Source organism: Heterodontus francisci, chromosome 14 (assembly GCF_036365525.1).
Source record: "Heterodontus francisci isolate sHetFra1 chromosome 14, sHetFra1.hap1, whole genome shotgun sequence".
NCBI lineage: Eukaryota > Metazoa > Chordata > Chondrichthyes > Heterodontiformes > Heterodontidae > Heterodontus > Heterodontus francisci.
In genome coordinates, this window is record NC_090384.1 from 94,303,171 (window position 1) to 94,320,600 (window position 17,430).

A 17,430-nucleotide genomic window follows, 5' to 3' on the forward strand; every position below is an offset into this window, starting at 1 on the left:
TTCAGATTAGAGTGTTCCAGGGTACCTAGAAGATAGATCAGGTATTGTTTGAGGTGCTTGAATTGAGCTTCATTGCAACAAAGTACAAGACCAATGACAGAGGTCAGACAAAAACAAAACACTGCAGAAGCTGAAAATCAGAAAATGTTGGAAATATTCAGCAGGCTTGGCATGTGTGGCAAGAGAAAGAGAGAGAGTTAACATTTCATCAGAACTCAAAGAGAATGGAAATGGGGGAGCAGGGAATTAAAGCAATGAGCCACAGGTAGCTCAGGGTTACATCTGTCACAGAACATTAGGTGTGCAGCAAAGCAGTCACTTATTCAACGTTGGTTACCCCAATGGAGAGGAAACCAAATTATTGCAGTGGATACAACCTACAAAAGCAAGAGAAACTGTGTGTGGGAGAAAGTGTTATATCTCCTGATTTTGCTACAGGAAGGTGCCACAGAAGTTCTGGTAGAAGCAGGGGTGGCGGAGGAGTGAGACAGGTTAGGAGAGAGGGATATTAAGGGTTATGGGCCAAAGGCAGGTATACAGAGTTAGACCGCAGATCAGCCATGATCTCATTGAATGGCGGGACAGGCTCGAGCGGCTGAATGGCCTACTCCTGTTCCTATTTTCCTATGTTCCTAAGAGGAAGGTCATTGGCAATAGGGTCAAGCAGTAGGTGGCAGAAGTGGTGGAGGGTGAACTTGTGAATGCAGAGGTTTGCAAGATGCAAGCAGAGGGAGCAGGTAATCTCCATCTTGGTTGCGAGAGGAGGAGAGGAGGATAGGAGTCACCGCCTGACAATACACTATCGGATATTGAAGTACAAATTATTAAACTGTTCAGCTGAAATTCTTCGCTGCTATTTTAAATGGATTAACACTTTCTCTGATCCAAAGGACTTTCCTACACAGTTATCCTATTCCACAGCATAATTCAGGGGTTTAAAAAAAAAAATGATTTTATTTATTCCACCCATGTTTCTGTTGATAAAATGCTTAGCTTTTTTGATCATGAGCATCAAATTTTACAGCACATTTATAGAAATAGGCCATGCGACCCAACAGCTGTTTATTTCTTAACTCCTTCCCAACCTATTTCATTAAACCCCATCAACAAATCCTTCCATTTCCCCATTTGTCTAGCTTCCGCTTAAATGCATCTATCCAAGTCACCCCTGTGGTGGTGAGTTCCACTTTGTCATGCTAGGCCCCCATCTATCAAGATGGAGGCTCATTAATTTTGTCACGAAAATTGATTTTTAAACTGTTGCTGGAGCGAGGAAATGACTTGTTAAACAGACCAGCCATGGCTGGAAAAGATATTTGCATATTAACAGACAGTACTTGGAAGGACAAAGGACCATTCCCTGACACTTTCAACCCACAATGGATGTTGATCACTGGACAGTGAGGGAGTGGGGAAGCACATTCCAGTGCCTGCTGGGGTGATGCAATCCACAGGAACCAGGACGGGTTAGACCAGCTGGTCCAGGGCTTTCTTTTGAACTGGCCACCGAGAGTTTGAACTCAAAAAGACTGTTTGCTCCTGGACTGAGAAGATCTCTCCTGTCTGCTCCCATCTCTTTCTCTCAAGCCTCTGAATCCACTGAAGACACATAAACCCCGAGAGAGAAAAGTCTCCTACAGCAAACAAACAAGGTTTAAAGGAGAATACTGGGCCCCAACGAAAAGACCTACCTACAAAGACTATACAGTGAGTTCGAAGAACCGTAACAAAAACTCTTCAGGTGTTGCCTCAAACCTTTCCACTTTTTTTTTCTTCTGCTCTTTTCTGTCTCTATTTGCATGTGTGCATTCCGTATGCATGCTACAGTGGGCACGTCGTGTATCCTTAGGCGTTAACCGAATTAGAGTTTAAGTTTAATAAATTTCAACTTTTCTTCTTTAAACTTAAGAAAGCCTGTTTGTGCTGGTTTGTTTGCCTTATAATTGGAAAGCGGTGAACAAGGATTCACCAAGGGGGAGCTAAAAACACTGTTTAAAATTAAACCCTGTTAGGATAAGACCAGGTGAAGGCTGAGAGGGACCCCTAGACACCTTTCTCACCTGGTCGTAACAACATTCAAACCACTCTCTGGGTAAAGAAACTTGTCCTTAATTGCTTATTGGAAATTGAGTAACTATCTTTCATTTATGGCTCCTAGTTTTGGTCTCCCTCAGAAGTAAAAACATTTCATCTACATCTACCCTATCAAGTCCATCTCTCAGCCATCTCTTTTACAAAAGAGAGAAAGATCCCCTGTCCATTGAATTTTTCCAGTCAAATATAACCTCTCAGTTCTGGTATCATCCTGATAAATACTTTCTCCAGTGCTTCTCTAGACTGGAACTGTGCACAATAATCAGAAGTCTATTTGATTTTGTTTTAGCCCAAAAGTCACAGTTAATTGTGATTTGTTTTTCCTTCCTGAATTCAGATTAAAGATAAAACCAAAGGTCAAAAGGCAGTAGTCCTGTTGATAAAACAAAGCCATGTTCACCAACCTTGCACTCAGGAGGAGCTGTGCTTGAAGGGAGCACAGGTGGGAGCTTTTATGCCACAGTATTTCAATTCAACGTTTGCTTCCTTTTGAGTGCAGCTCCCTGCTGGGAGTGCAGGGTCTGTGATTTTACCAGTTAAACAGACTCCGCATTATTACAAGTGTTTGAAAAAAAAATTCTCACATTTTTTGTTGCAAAGCAAAAGTTTTCAGTGTCATTTTATTGGCGGGATTTGAGGCCTGTGCTGCTGATGAGTTCACTGTGAGGTACCAGCTGTAATTCAGTTGCAGTATCTCACCTGAGTCACAAGGTTGTGGGATCAAGTCCTGCTCCAGGAATTTGAGCACATAATCTAGGCTGAGGGAGCACTGCACTAATCAAAGGCGCAGTCTTTCAGGAGAGACATTAAAACAAGATAGCCATCTGACCTCTGATGAACGCAAAAGATCCCAGGGCGATTTGTAAGAAGAGTAGGGGAGTTCTCCCTAGTGTCCTGGGCAACATTTATCTTCAGCCAACACATTAACCATTCCACAATACGCCCTCTCCCCCCACCAGAATTATGGTCATTATCACTTACTTTTTGTGGGACCTTGCCGTGTGCAATATGGTTGTTGCGTTTATATAATTACAACATTTCAAAAAATGTACTTCAATAAAACACGTTAAATCTTTGTTAAAGTTACAGCTGTGATTTCAAGTGTGATTGACTTCAGCCCGAGAAGTGACAATAACGTGCTTTGGAACATCCTGAGGTTGCTATATAAATGCAAGTCTTTTTAATAATGGTATCGAATAACATTATTCCATTTTAGCTGGAAAAAGGAGTCACTCAAGTACAGCACACCTGATGATATCCATTTTTCTCTTTGAAATTGCAAGATAATTAAGGGTCAGAAGGCACTGCAGTGTAGTAATTATGGTACTGATGTAGCAACATCAAGAGAGCACGGGTTCAGATCCTACCATGACAAGTTGTGAAATTGAAAGCAATAAATCTCATCATTTGTGAGTTGACAGCAGAAAAACCACAACTAGTGAGTTGTTATAAAAACACAACTGCTTCACGGATGCCCTCCAGGGAGGCCACCCAACAGGACTACATGCTACACAAGTCCTACAGTATGTTACTAACTCCTGATGCTCTCAAGGCAACTAGGGATGTGTGATAAATGCTGTTCTGCTGGAGTTGTCCACATCAAGAAAACAAAATTAAATATATTCAGCTCATCCGTTCAGAATTGGGATCCTTCAAACTCCCAGCACTTCAGCATCAGGTTCTAAAATGAATCAAATCATTCTATTGGGAGGATATGAGGTCTGTAATAAGTTTTCTTTGGAATTCAACAACATTGGTCCACATTTTACAGGAAGAGATACTTCTTTGATATATTCTCATCCTGGTTTTCAAATCCCTCCATTGCTTCACCCCCTCCCCATCTCTAATCTCCTCTAGCCCCAGAGCCCTCCAAGGTATCTGCCCTCATCCAATTCTGGCCTCTTGACCATCCTCAAGTGGTGGCCGTGCCCTCCGCTGCATGAGCCCCAAGCTCTGGAATTCCCTCCCTGAACCCCTCAGCCTCTCTTTCCTCCTTCAAGATGCTCTGTAAAACCTACCTCATTGACCAAGTTTTTGGCCATCTCTCCCAACATCTCCTTCTGTGGCTCAGTATCAAATTTTGTCTCGTAACGCTCCTGTGAAGCGCCTTGGGACAGTTACTAGTATTAGAGACGCTACATAAATGTAAGTCGTTCGTGTTGTATTGATCACTGATATGTCGGGAAGAAAACTTCCTAATATCGGTCCTTAATTTGCCTTTTAATCAGGATTAATTATCATTGAGGGACAAGTGCTTTACCACTTGCGCTAGTCACTTGCTTTGAACTGCATGGTTCTGAAATGCTGAGATCATCGGCTTCTTCGCATTTTCAGATGTATTAAATCATCAGCGAGCGCATGATTTACTCCGCAGCAACAGAAATAATTTATATAAAATAGTTAGAATTCAATTTAAATTCAATATTAACTTTAGAAATTATAGACTGCACTACACCATATTGGTGCTGAACGTTAATGCGTGCAATAACATTCATCTTAGATACTGCCAGCTCAATTATTTTAGAATGAGACCATTTCAGTTATTACACTGAACAAGATTTATGTGGTAATTCAGTAATTTTCTCAGAAATTAAGCAAAATAGCTCATAACGAATGTTTTCTTTCCAACAGGTATTACATTATGTATATAGGTATGGATAGATATATATTGAAATAAGTCAGCTTTGAAGGGAAGGTTGGGATTTTCCAAAAGGATGCATTTCGCGATGCATGCCATTTATACTCATCGGTCAGCTTGCATTAGACTTATGCCGATATTTCCTAGGAAAACAAAATGTATCTGGCTACAGTCCATTGAGGTCAATGACCACTCAGAGATCTTGTTCACTGCACAACCAGTGGCCGACCCCACAGGCAAGCCACTTGCCACTATAGTAAACTGAACACAATACTCCAGGTGTTATCTAACCAGGGCTTTGAATAGCTGTAGCATGGCGTCTATCCCTTTGTATTGTAGACATCAAAGGCCTTTTTGATGCGATACCTGTTCATGACATTTTAATGATCAATGTACCTGGACCTCCACTATTTCCAGCTTTTCACCATTTATAAAAAATGACCCTGTTCTGTCCTTTTCAGGTCCAAAATGGATGACCTGGCACTTGCCTATACTGAAATCCATTCACTTAATCCATCAATATTACTTTATAACGTTATGCTTCCATCTACACTGCTTAGAGTGCCACTTATCTTTGTCAGACAAATTTGGATTTGTGGTTTTCTGTCCCATCATTTAAGTTGTTAATAAATCGTAAATAGTTGGGGGCCTGACACAGATCCATGTTGTAAATAATTTTACATAAACAAAGTTTATTTTAAAAAGTTATTTGGCACATTTTGCCCTTTCAAAGAAAGGTTTATTATTCAACATACATACAGTTGCAGTGCTGTTCTAGGAAATGTGTGTGACCATTTATACAATATTACTTTATAGCTGAATCTCAGTGTCAGCATTGCTGCAGCTTAGTTTACAGAGGGTGCAGCAGGCATGTTTTTTTTTAATGTATTACTGTTAACATTTCTATTTTAAAAAAGTGCTGCTTCAGGCAATGCTCTTCACTCCTCAGCACCTTCCCTCTTGTACCTGCTGCACGTAAACCTCCCTTTTATCTCCAGCAAATCAGAATTTAATGATAGCTGCTCAAAAGAGCATACAAGATCTGGATCAATGACCCACTCCAGAAAATCGGCACATCTTCTAGGTTGACAATCTAGTAAAGTACTGAGGGAGTGCTGCACAGTTGGAGGTACTGTTTTCAGAGGAGACATTAAAAAAGGAGCCCTCTCAGGTAGATGTAAAAGATCCTATGGCTACTATTTTGAAGGGAAGTGCAGTACTCCCAGTGTCCTGATCAATGTATTCCTCAACCAACATCACTGAAACAGATCACATTGCTGTTTGTGGAAGTTTGTTGCCATGTTTGCTACATTACAACAGTGGCTGCAATTCAAAATGTACTTAATTAGCTGTAAAGTACTTTGGGACTTCCTGCAGTTGTGAAAGGTGCATTATAAATGTCTTTCTGTGACATTAATTGCTCTGGAGAAAGAGAGAGAGAATATAGAGGAGATTTCCAAGAATGTTGCCAGGGCTGGAAAATTGCAGCTATAAGGAAAGATTGTATAGACTAGGGTTGTTTTACTTACAACAGAGGCGGCTAAGGGGTGACTTAATTGAGGTGTACAAAATTATGAGTGGCCTAGATAGACAGGAACGACCTTCTCCCTGAGCAGAGAGGTCAATTACCAGGGAGTACAGATTTAAGATGATTGGTAGAAGGATAAGAGGGGACATGAGGAAAAACCTCTCACCCCCAGAAGGGTGGTGGGTGTTTGGAATTCACTGCCCACATCAGTGGTGGAGGCAGAAACCCACAACTCATTTTAAAAAAGTTACCTGGTCATGCACCTGAAGTGCTGTAACCTGCAAGGCTACGGACCAGGTGCTGGAAGGTTGGATTAGATTGGGAGGCTAGTTTTTTTTCCAGCCGGCACAGACACAGACAACGGGCTGAATGGCCTCTTTCTGTGCCGTAACTTTTCGATGCTTAATTCTAAAACCATTTACACTTGACGCCCATTTGTCTGCCCGTTTTAAAAAGGTTCAATTTCCAATAGTTGTCTCGTGTCTTTTTGATGAGTTTGCTGCTTATTTTTTGTTCTCACTTGCTTTTACAGTGGTGTGGTTTGTTGACAGCTCGTCATTGAAACTAACCATTTACTTGGTGCAATTTTGCCCACCCATGTACGAGTTCATGTCACCATCATCTCTGTTGCTCCAGGGAGAAGAATGATGGCAACGTGGAAGGCTCCCCAGTCCGGCTGAAGAAAGATCATACCCCTTGGTTGGCTGTACGGGTTGCGATAACTGAAATCCATTCCCTCATGTTGCAATGAAGTTGCAAAACCAATCGAGCCCTAGCAGTGGATGGTATTTATACAAGATTGTGAAATGTGTCAAGAAAACACTATATGCCAAAGAGAAAAATTAATTCAGTTAGAAACTTAGATTAGACTTTTAGCGGGAAAAAATCCTAAGTTAACTTTTTAAAAACTGGCAGCCAAGATGGCCATTGCAATTTGCATCTGAAACACCTTTGCACATTCCAAGGCCCAACCAGAGCCAGAAGTCCAAAAAGCTCTAGACCCAGAACAATGGCCTGCTCCAAGTAATTGAATTACCTAGGTCTGGTTCATTAGCACGGCAGTCAAGGCAATCTTGACACATTGACTTTGAAAGAGCAAACCCCTCCGAGTGTAAATACTGGCATCCTGGGGCCTGTGGATGCAATTCTGAACCTTGTATCTCATTAAAAAGTTCCAGAGAACACCCTGAGGCAGTCATGTGACCGTTTGTCAGAGAGTTTTGTTACACACAAGAGACAAACAATAACTGAGTCTGCGGCAGCAGACAAAGCTGTGTGCCTCCCTTTCTCGCTCTCCAGATATCAAGTTTGAAAACCATATGTGACTGTGAACCCTCCAAGCCTACAGACTGCTACAGGCACGGACCAGGGGAAGAGAGCCACCTATCAGTTTGCCTTCAAGATAACCTTGAGCAAAGCGGGCCAGCCACAAAGTGTACTTTGACCAGCCAAAGACTTCAAGAATACCACTCCAGCCGGGCAACCACCAAATCATCCACCCTCAAACTTTGTATTTAACTTTTATTTATTCTGGACTTTAATCCAACCAAAATACCTACTTTCTACTTTGTAAACCTTTTGTATGCGCGCGATCCTCATGTGACTATGTGCGTGAATGTGCAGGGTTTTTTTTTTAAGATCGGGTTTAGCTTGTTGAGTATAATAAACTTACTTCTTCCTTGTTTAAACTCAAGAGAACATGTTCAATTGGTTCATGATCACATTAAAAAAAGGTAAAAACACTCACTGAAGTGGTTAAGTACAACCACTATTTAAAAAGGAATAAACCCTGTGTGGTCAAAAAGAGGAAGGGCAAGAGGGGCAACCGGTGACCTCCTCCTCACCTTGGCCATAACAAAATGAGACCAGGAACAGACCTCATGGGATTGTGAACGAATACAGGAGAGGTCCTGGGTTGGAAATTTATGGAAACAGTGCTGGAAATACTCAGGTCAGGCAGCATCTGTGGAGAGAAAAGCAGAGTCAACATTTCAGGTCTATGACCTTTCATCAGAACCGTTCCAGCACTTTGTTTCCATTTCAGATTTTCAGCATCCGCAGTATTTTGCTTTTATTGTTATGGAAATTTATGGATGTACAGTATCTACTTCCATGAAGGGGCTTAAACAAACAGAGGTAAATACAAATTTATTAATATAATGCCAATAAAAAAAATATCAAAATTTATCACTGCCAACAAATTTGATTATCCAGACTGAAATAACTGATCAAATGGCAGCCAATACATTTTTTTTTAAAAAAAGAGATAGATCCTACCTAAGCAACCTGCTTTTTTTTTTAGTAACATAGGAACAAGTGGAGGTCATTCAGCTCCTTGAACCTTTACTGTCATTCAATTAGATCAAGGCTGATCTATCGATAATAATTTCATCTACCTGCCTTAACCTATATAACCCTTTTGAGACATTGGGCTAGATTTTACGTCGGGTGGACAGGAGCTGTCCACCGATGTAAAAGTCGGCGGTAAACCTGCTTCCGCCTAGCCTGGGGATCCGTCCCGTATTTTATGGGTCCCCAGGTTTTAACTGTTCCGAGGCGGAACTTCCAACCGCTTGAGGGAGGAAGTCTCACCTTATTGAGCAGCCGACCAATCATCGGGCCGCTAGCTTAGTCCCACCAGCGCCACCGGGAGCGGTATCTTGGGTCCTGGGGGTGGTTGGGGAAAGCGGGGGCAGCCCTCACTCGGCACCCTGTGAGCATTGGTCAGGGTCCACCCCCAGGGCGCCGAGAGACCGCCAACTTTCAATGGATGGCCTTTCCTTCCTCCAGGATGCCTACTTGCCCCAGGTAAAATCCCCATGGAGGCGGACGCAGGCCCTTAAGTGGCTGTTAATTGGCAAATAAGGGCCTTGATTGGCCTGGGGCGGATGGCCCATCAGCACGCACCCCCCCCCCACCCACCCAACCATGTGAAGTGGGGCAGAGGCAGGACAAGTCGGGAAGGCCTCCCAGAGGCTCCCACTCCAATGTACTCCAACATCTGCAAAACCACCCCGCCACCCCCCCCCCAAATCCATCTCGCTGGGTGGTGATTAGTGTACTTGGATTTTCCAAAAGCTTTAAGTCCACATAAAAGACTGCGGAACAAGCTTATGGTGGTGGAAATCCTAGATATAAAAGTTGAAGCTGGTGAGAAGTGGGCTGAAACAAGGTGTTGGTCAAAGGAACCAAATCAGGTTGGGAAAGATATACCAAGCAGAGTACCTCAGGGGTAGGTGCTAGGAGCCCTATGATTTCTAGTTTACATAAAATATGATTTGAGAAACAGAAAGCAAGCTGGTAAAATTTGCCAATGGCATGAAATTAATTTGGTCTTCCGGATAGGGCAGGGAATCACAAGCCATGCATTCATTCAAGATGTAGCTAGATGCTGCAAAGTAGGGTGGGGGAAAATGTACACCTTTAGGGAAGGATAAATTGGATTAGTTGAGTGGCCTGGTTTATCTGTACTGGTCTTTGAGAAAGGTAGCAACATTTTCAGGAGGAGAAAGGAAGGGAAGGGAATGGAGAAAAACTGGGATGAAAAGCAAGGTGGGGTGGTGGGGGATGGAATTCCATTGGACCATAAATGCTCGTGGGCCTGGTTAGTTCACAGAACATTCATTGATTGAGATCAGACGACAAAAATTGTTGGAATTTAACTACAAGAACATCGTTATTGCTCAAAATAAAACTGCTAATCTTTGCAACCTTTGTCGCGTTCCATTCAGCATATTTCCATTGGTAATTTCCCAACCACAACTTAAGATTAATCTTGACTTAATACTATTGTACAAGCATTTCAGCTTTTATGAGCTTCTTGCTGCCTTGGTAACTCGTGCTGATCAGCTGTTCCTGATGATACAGCAATTATGTTATTTGTACAACTATGTGTGGAATCACTAAAGTCAGACAACCAGATAATTGTAACACTGCGACCTATTTAGATGAAAAGATGTCCTGTGTTATTAGTCTCTGTTGACTGGACATCTGAGCGAAAGTAAGAAAACCAAAGTGTTGCCAGAGAGGATTATTTCACAATTAGCTGTTGAATTTAGAAAAGGAAAATCAGTAGGGCTGCACAACATGGCTATGGTTGACGTGGCTGAAATTTGTTCATAACCCATTTAAAATTCTATGTGCACATTTCATAAATATCTGTAAACAATTGACACCAGTGCTGATCTTTTGCTCAGGTCAGCATGATTTCAGACCGATCTGGAGCAGGATCAGGCAACCCTCCGGGAACCGTTCCATCGTAAGTAGGAGCAGCAGCAGGAAATTTAGTCCCGACTCTCCTCTGCCATTCAAAACAATCATGGCTGATCTGATTGTGGCCTTAACTCCACTTTCCTGCCTACCCCCCATAAACCTTGTCGATCAAAAATCTGTCTCGTTCATTCTTTAATATATTCAATGACCCAGACCCCACTGTTCTCTGGGGGTAGAGAATTCCAAAGATTAACACCCCTCAGAAGAAATTCCTCCTCGTCTCCACCTTCAATGGGAGACCTCTTATTTTAAAATTGTGCCCTCTAGTTCTAGATTCCCCCATGAGGGGAAACATCATCGCAGCATCTACCCTGGTTAAGTCCCCTCAGAATCTCATTGGGGCATGTTACATTAAAAAGGGACTAACTATTCTATTTGCAGACAGAAATGGAATCTGCACTTGCCTGTTCTGTGCATACATTCCAACAGGTAGCAACTAATGTGGAGTTAGTGACGGAGACATTTTTAATCAGCATGTTAACTCATAGGGTTACTTTTGACTATTTATGTATCTCGGTAGAAAGTATTAATGTGGTGTAACTTTATTTTCCCCCTCCTTTCTTTTTTACAAAGCTAGGACCTTCTGCCGTGAGAAGTCAGCAAGGCAGGCTTTGCACTAGCTTGTTTTGACCCAATGTTGATCCTGGCCATTTTTGTAGGATCAATCCCATTAGAACAAAGATGATGGATTCTCGGGGCCACACCTTAGGGAAAGATGGGAAAACTGTAACTGCAGACACTGGGCCACCTTCTACACTGGAAGCTGGCAATAAGATCACCTCTCAATGAGTATAGGCCCAACCTGCTCAAAATCTCCTAAGACAACCCCTTTATCCCAGCAATCAATCTAGTAAACCTTCTCTGAACTGCCTCCAACGCATGTATACGCCACCTTAAATAAAGGAAACCAAAATTGTACGCAGTACTCCAGCTGTAGGCTCACCGATATCCTGCACAGTTGTAGCAAGATGAATTTACTTCTATACTCCATCCCCCTTGCAATGAAGGACAACATTTCATTTGCCTGCTTAATTACTTGCTGTACCTGCATGCTAACTTTTTAGGATTCATGTACTCCATTCTGGTTTTTAACCAGAGACTGGTTTTCTGCCGGGAGCGGCAGCAGCTGTTGAATATGTCTGGCCAAACATGGCATGTTAAATAGAGGGTGGTAATGACGGCTTGACATCACAGGGCTTGTTTTCTGGCCTCACCGCTGCAGTGATGAGAGTCTCAGTGCCTGTGTGCCTCAAGGAGCGTAAGCATCTTACACACCATTATACCCTGCAGTTTTGTACAGACACAATATTTTCCACTGACCAGAGGTGGGCAGCCAGGTTCCACTGCAGCAGGTGGCCCAGTGTCTGCAGCTACAGTTTCCCCATCCTTCCAAGGTGTGGCCCCTGACAGTCCACCATCTTTGTTCGAATGAGATGGATCCTACAATTACTTCAAATCTATGCCACCTAGATAGTGATCTCACTAAGGAAAATAAGTCCTTCCTATCCACTCTATCTCGGCCTTTCATAATTTCATACACCTCAGTTAAATCGCCCCTCAGCATCTTCTGTTCCAAAGCTTGGCACAGAGCCCTGAGAAATATGCTAGATATGAGAAATAGATTGATCCTACAAAAATGGCCAGTCAACATTGGGTCAAAACAAGCTGGTGCAAAGCCTGCCTTGCTGACTTCTCCCATGGCAGAAGTTTGTAGCTTTGTAAAAAAAAAAAGAGGAAAAAAAAAGTTACACCATACTAAAAATACTTTCTAGCTAGATATATAAATCGTCAAAAGTAAAAGTAACCCTGTGCATCAACATGCTGATAAAAATCTCAGTCACTAACTCATTGTTGGAATGTACTCATAGAACAGGCAACTGCAGATTCCATTTCTGTCTGCCCCAATGAGACAGTTGGCAGAGTCCATTAGTTGGCTCACAAAGTAATGGTCAAGTATATCCAATCTATTTTTCATATCTAGCATGTTCCTCAGGACGCTGCCAAGCTTGGGAACAGAGGAAGCTAAGGGGAGATTTAACAGATGTATAAAGTTATGGAAGGGCTAGATTGGATAGGAAGAACATATTTCCCTTAGCAGAGAGAGCAGTATCCAGGGGGTATAGATTTAAAGCAATTGGTAGAAGGATTAGAGGGGAGTTGAAAAATTTTTTCACCCAGAAGGTGGAGGGAGTCTGAAACTCACTGCCTGAAAGGGTGGTAGAGATTTAAAAAAAAAAATCACATCTAAAAAGGAATTACATTTGCACTTGAGGTATCTTAACCTCTAAGGCTTCAGACTAAGAATTAGAATTAGAACATTACAGCGCAGTACAGGCCCTTCGGCCCTCGATGTTGTGCCGACCTGTGAAACCATCTGACCTACACTATTCCATTTTCATCCATATGTCTATCCAATGACCACTTAAATGCCCTTCAAGTTGGCGAGTCTACTACTGTTGCAGGCAGGGCGTTCCACGCCCCTACTACTCTCTGTGTAAAGAAACTACCTCTGACATCTGTCCTATATCTATCACCCCTCAACTTAAAGCTACGTCCCCTCGTGTTTGCCATCACCATCCGAGGAAAAAGACTCTCACTATCCACCCTATCTAACCCTCTGATTATCTTATATGTCTCTATTAAGTCACCTCTCCTCCTCCTTCTCTCCAACGAAAACAACCTCAAGTCCCTCAGCCTTTCCTCGTAAGACCTTCCCTCCATACCAGGCAACATCCTAGTAAATCTCCTCTGCACCCTTTCCATAGCTTCCACATCCTTCCAATAATGCGGTGACCAGAACTGCATGCAATACTCCAGGTGCGGTCTCACCAGAGTTTTGTACAGCTGCAGCATGACCTCGTGGCTCCGAAACTCGATCCCCCTACTAATAAAAGCTAACATACCATATGCCTTCTTAACAGCCCTATTAACCTGGGTAGCAACTTTAAGGGATTTATGCACCTGGACACCAAGATCTCTCTGTTCATCTACACTACCAAGAATCTTCCCATTAGCCCAGTACTCTGCATTCCTGTTACTCCTTCCAAAGTGAATCACCTCGCACTTTTCCGCATTAAACTCCATTTGCCATCTCTCAGCCCAGCTCTGCAGCCTATCTATGTCCCTCTGTACCCTACAACATCCTTCGGCACTATCCACAACTCCACCGACCTTCGTGTCATCCGCAAATTTACTAACCCACCCTTCTACACCCTCTTCCAGGTCATCGATAAAAATGACAAACAGCAGTGACCCCAAAACAGTTCCTTGCGGTACACCACTAGCAACTAAACTCCAGGATGAACATTTACCATCAACCACCACCCTGTGTCTTCTTTCAGCTAGCCAATTTCTGATCCAAAGCTCTAAATCACCTTCAACCCCATACTTCCGTATTTTCTGCAATAGCCTACCGTGGGGAACCTTATCAAACGCCTTACTGAAATCCATATACACCACATCCACTGCTTTACCCTCATCCGCCTGTTTGGTCACCTTCTCGAAAAACTCAATAAAGGTTTGTGAGGCACGACCTACCCGTCACAAAACCGTGCTGACTATCGCTAATGAACTTATTCTTTTCAAGATGATTATAAATCCTGTCTCTCATAACCTTTTCCAACATTTTACCCACAACCGAAGTAAGGCTCACAGGTCTATAATTACCAGGGCTGTCTCTACTCCCCTTCTTGAACAAGGGGACAACATTTGCTATCCTCCAGTCTTCCGGCACTATTCCTGTCGACAATGATGACATAAAGATCAAGGACAAAGGCTCTGCAATCTCCTCCCTAGCTTCCCAGAGAATCCTAGGATAAATCCCATCTGGCCCAGGGGACTTATCTATTTTCACACTTTCCAAAATTGCTAATACCTCCTCCTTGTGAACCTCAATCCCATCCAGCCTAGTAGCCTGAATCTCAGTATTCTCCTCGACAACATTTTCTTTCTCTACTGTAAATACTGACGCAAAATATTCATTTAACGCTTCCCCTATCTCCTCTGATTCCACACACAACTTCCCACTACTATCCTTGATTGGCCCTAATCTAACTCTAGTCATTCTTTTATTCCTGATATACCTATAGAAAGCCTTAGGGTTTTCCCTGATCCTATCCGCCAATGACTTCTCGTGTCCTCTCCTTGCTCTTCTTAGCTCTCCCTTTAGATCCTTCCTGGCTAGCTTGTAACTCTCAAGCGCCCAACTGAGCCTTCACGTCTCATCCTAACATAAGCCGCCTTCTTCCTCTTGACAAGCGCTTCAACTTCTTTAGTAAACCACGGCTCCCTCGCTCGACAACTTCCTCCCTGCCTCACAGGTACATACTTATCAAGGACACGCAGTAGCTGCTCCTTGAATAAGCTCCACATTTCGATTATGCCCATCCCCTGCAGTTTCCTTCTCCATCCTACGCATCCTAAATCTTGCCTAATCGCATCATAATTTCCTTTCCCCCAGCTATAATTTTTGCCCTGCGGTATATACCTGCCCCTGCCCATCGCTAAGGTAAACCTAACCGAATTGTGATCACTATCACCAAAGTGCTCACCTACATCTAAATCGAACACCTGGCCGGGTTCATTACCCAGTACCAAATCCAATGTGGCATCGCCCCTGGTTGGCCTGTCTACATACTGTGTCAGAAAACCCTCCTGCACACACTGGACAAAAACTGACCCATCTAAAGTACTCGAACTATAGTATTTCCAGTCGATATTTGGAAAGTTAAAGTCCCCCATAACAACTACCCTGTTACTCTCGCCCCTGTCGAGAATCATCTTCGCTATCCTTTCCTCTACATCTCTGGAACTATTTGGAGGTCTATAAAAGACTCCCAACAGGGTGACCTCACCTCTCCTGTTTCTAACCTCGGCCCATACTACCTCCGTAGAGGTAAGAGCTGGAAACTGGGAGAAGGCTGGATAGTTGTTTAGCCAGCACAGACATGATGGGCCAAATGGTCTCCTTCAGTGCTATAAATTCTATGTTACTAACCTCAATTTCTATTGTATACTGTCCACCTTCCCATGTACGTATGAAAGCCTGGAACGGTGAATGTATCGTTTGTATCTGCATAGTTCAGTGATTGGAAAGGTAAATGCAGAATATTACTTTAAGTGGAATAGACAGTAGTAAAAGGGGATAAAAGATTTAAACTAGAACAGGAACCCATGACAAGGAATGCTTCACAAAGAGCAATTACAGGAACAGTCAAAACAAAAGCTCGCGAATCTTAAGAAACAAATGATGGAATGAGGAGACTTGAGGTTCTTTCCAAAAGGGCAAACCAAATTGGACTTAATGCAGCCCAGTCTCTGCCATGGATGAGCTGGACGAACAGGCAACAAAATCGGAACTCAGTGATGCCAATGATTCTCCAGCCAGTGGAAAGGCCCCTGGAAAGGACAGCATTACCCCTGAAATAATCAAGAGTGCCAAGCCTGCTATACTTTCAGCTCTGCACGAACTGCTTTGCCTGTGCTGGCATGAGGGAGCAGTACCACAGGACATGCGTGATGCCAATATCATCACCCTCTATAAGAACAAGGGTGACCACGGTGACTGCAACAACTACCGTGGAATCTCCCTGCTCAGCATAGTGGGGAAAGTCTTTGCTCGAGTCGTTTTAAACAGACTCCAGAAGCTGGCCAAGCGTGTCCACTCTGAGGCACAGTGCGGCTTTCGAGCAGAGAGATCCACCATTGACATGCTGTTCTCCCTTCGCCAGCTACAGGAGAAATGCTGTGAACAGGTGCCCCTCTATGTTGCTTTCATTGATCTCACCAAAACCTTTGACCTCGTCAGCAGACGTGGTCTCTTCAGACTACTAGCAAAGATTGGATGTCCACCAAAGCTACTAAGTATCATCACCTCATTCCATGACCATATGAAAAGGCACAATTCAGCATAGCAGTGCGTCATCAGACCCCTTTCCTATCCTGAGTGGCGTGAAACAGGCCCGCGTACTCCCATCTACACTTTTTGGGATCTTCTTCTCACTGCTGCTCTCACATGTATTCAGGTCTTAAGAAGGAATTTACCGCCACACAAGATCAGATGGCAGGTTGTTCAACCTTGCCTGTCTTAGAGCGAAGACCAAAGTATGGAAAGTCCTCATCAGGGAACTCCTCTTTGCTGACGATGCTGCTTTAACATCTCACACTGAAGAGTGTCTGCAGAGACTCATCTACAGGATTGCGGCTGCCTGTAACTAATTTGGCCTAACCATCAGCCTCAAGAAAATAAGCATCATGGGACAGGACGTCAGAAATGCTCCACCCATCGATATCGGCGACCACGTTCTGGAAGTGGTTCAAGAGTTCATCTACCTAGGCTCAACTATCACCAGTAACCTGTCTCTTGATGCAGAAATCAACAAACACATGGGAAAGGCGTCTGCTGCAATGTCCAGACTGGCCAAGAGAGTGTGGGAAAATAGCGCACCGACACGGAACACAAAAGTCTGAGTGTTTCAAACCTGTGTCCTCAGTACATTGCTCTACGGCAACGAGGCCTGGACAAGGTATGTCAGCCCAGAGCAACGTCTCAACTCATTCCATCTTTGCTGCCTCTGGAGAATCCTTGGCATCAGGTGGCAGGACTCCCTCAAACGCAGAAGTCCTGGAGGCAGCCAACATCCCCAGCATATACACCCTACTGAGCCAGTGGCCCTCGAGATGGCTTGGCCATGTGAACAGCACGGAAGATGGCAGGATCTCCAAGGACGCGTTGTACATCGAGCTCGCCACTGGTATCAGACCCACCAGCCGTCCATGTCACCGCTTTAAAGACATCTGCAAACGCGACATTAAGTCCTGAGACACTGACTACAAGTTGTGGGAGTCAGTTGCCAGTGATTGCCAGAGCTGGCAGACAGTCATAAAGGCGGGGCTAAAG

General features: G+C 43.5%; 1 protein-coding gene across 11 annotated transcripts in view; it reads right to left on the bottom strand.

Moving 5' to 3' along the window:
• shank2b (SH3 and multiple ankyrin repeat domains 2b) overlaps positions 1–17,430 on the bottom strand; it is a 1,108,014-nt gene that overhangs the window by 265,623 nt on the left and 824,961 nt on the right. The window lies entirely within an intron of this gene.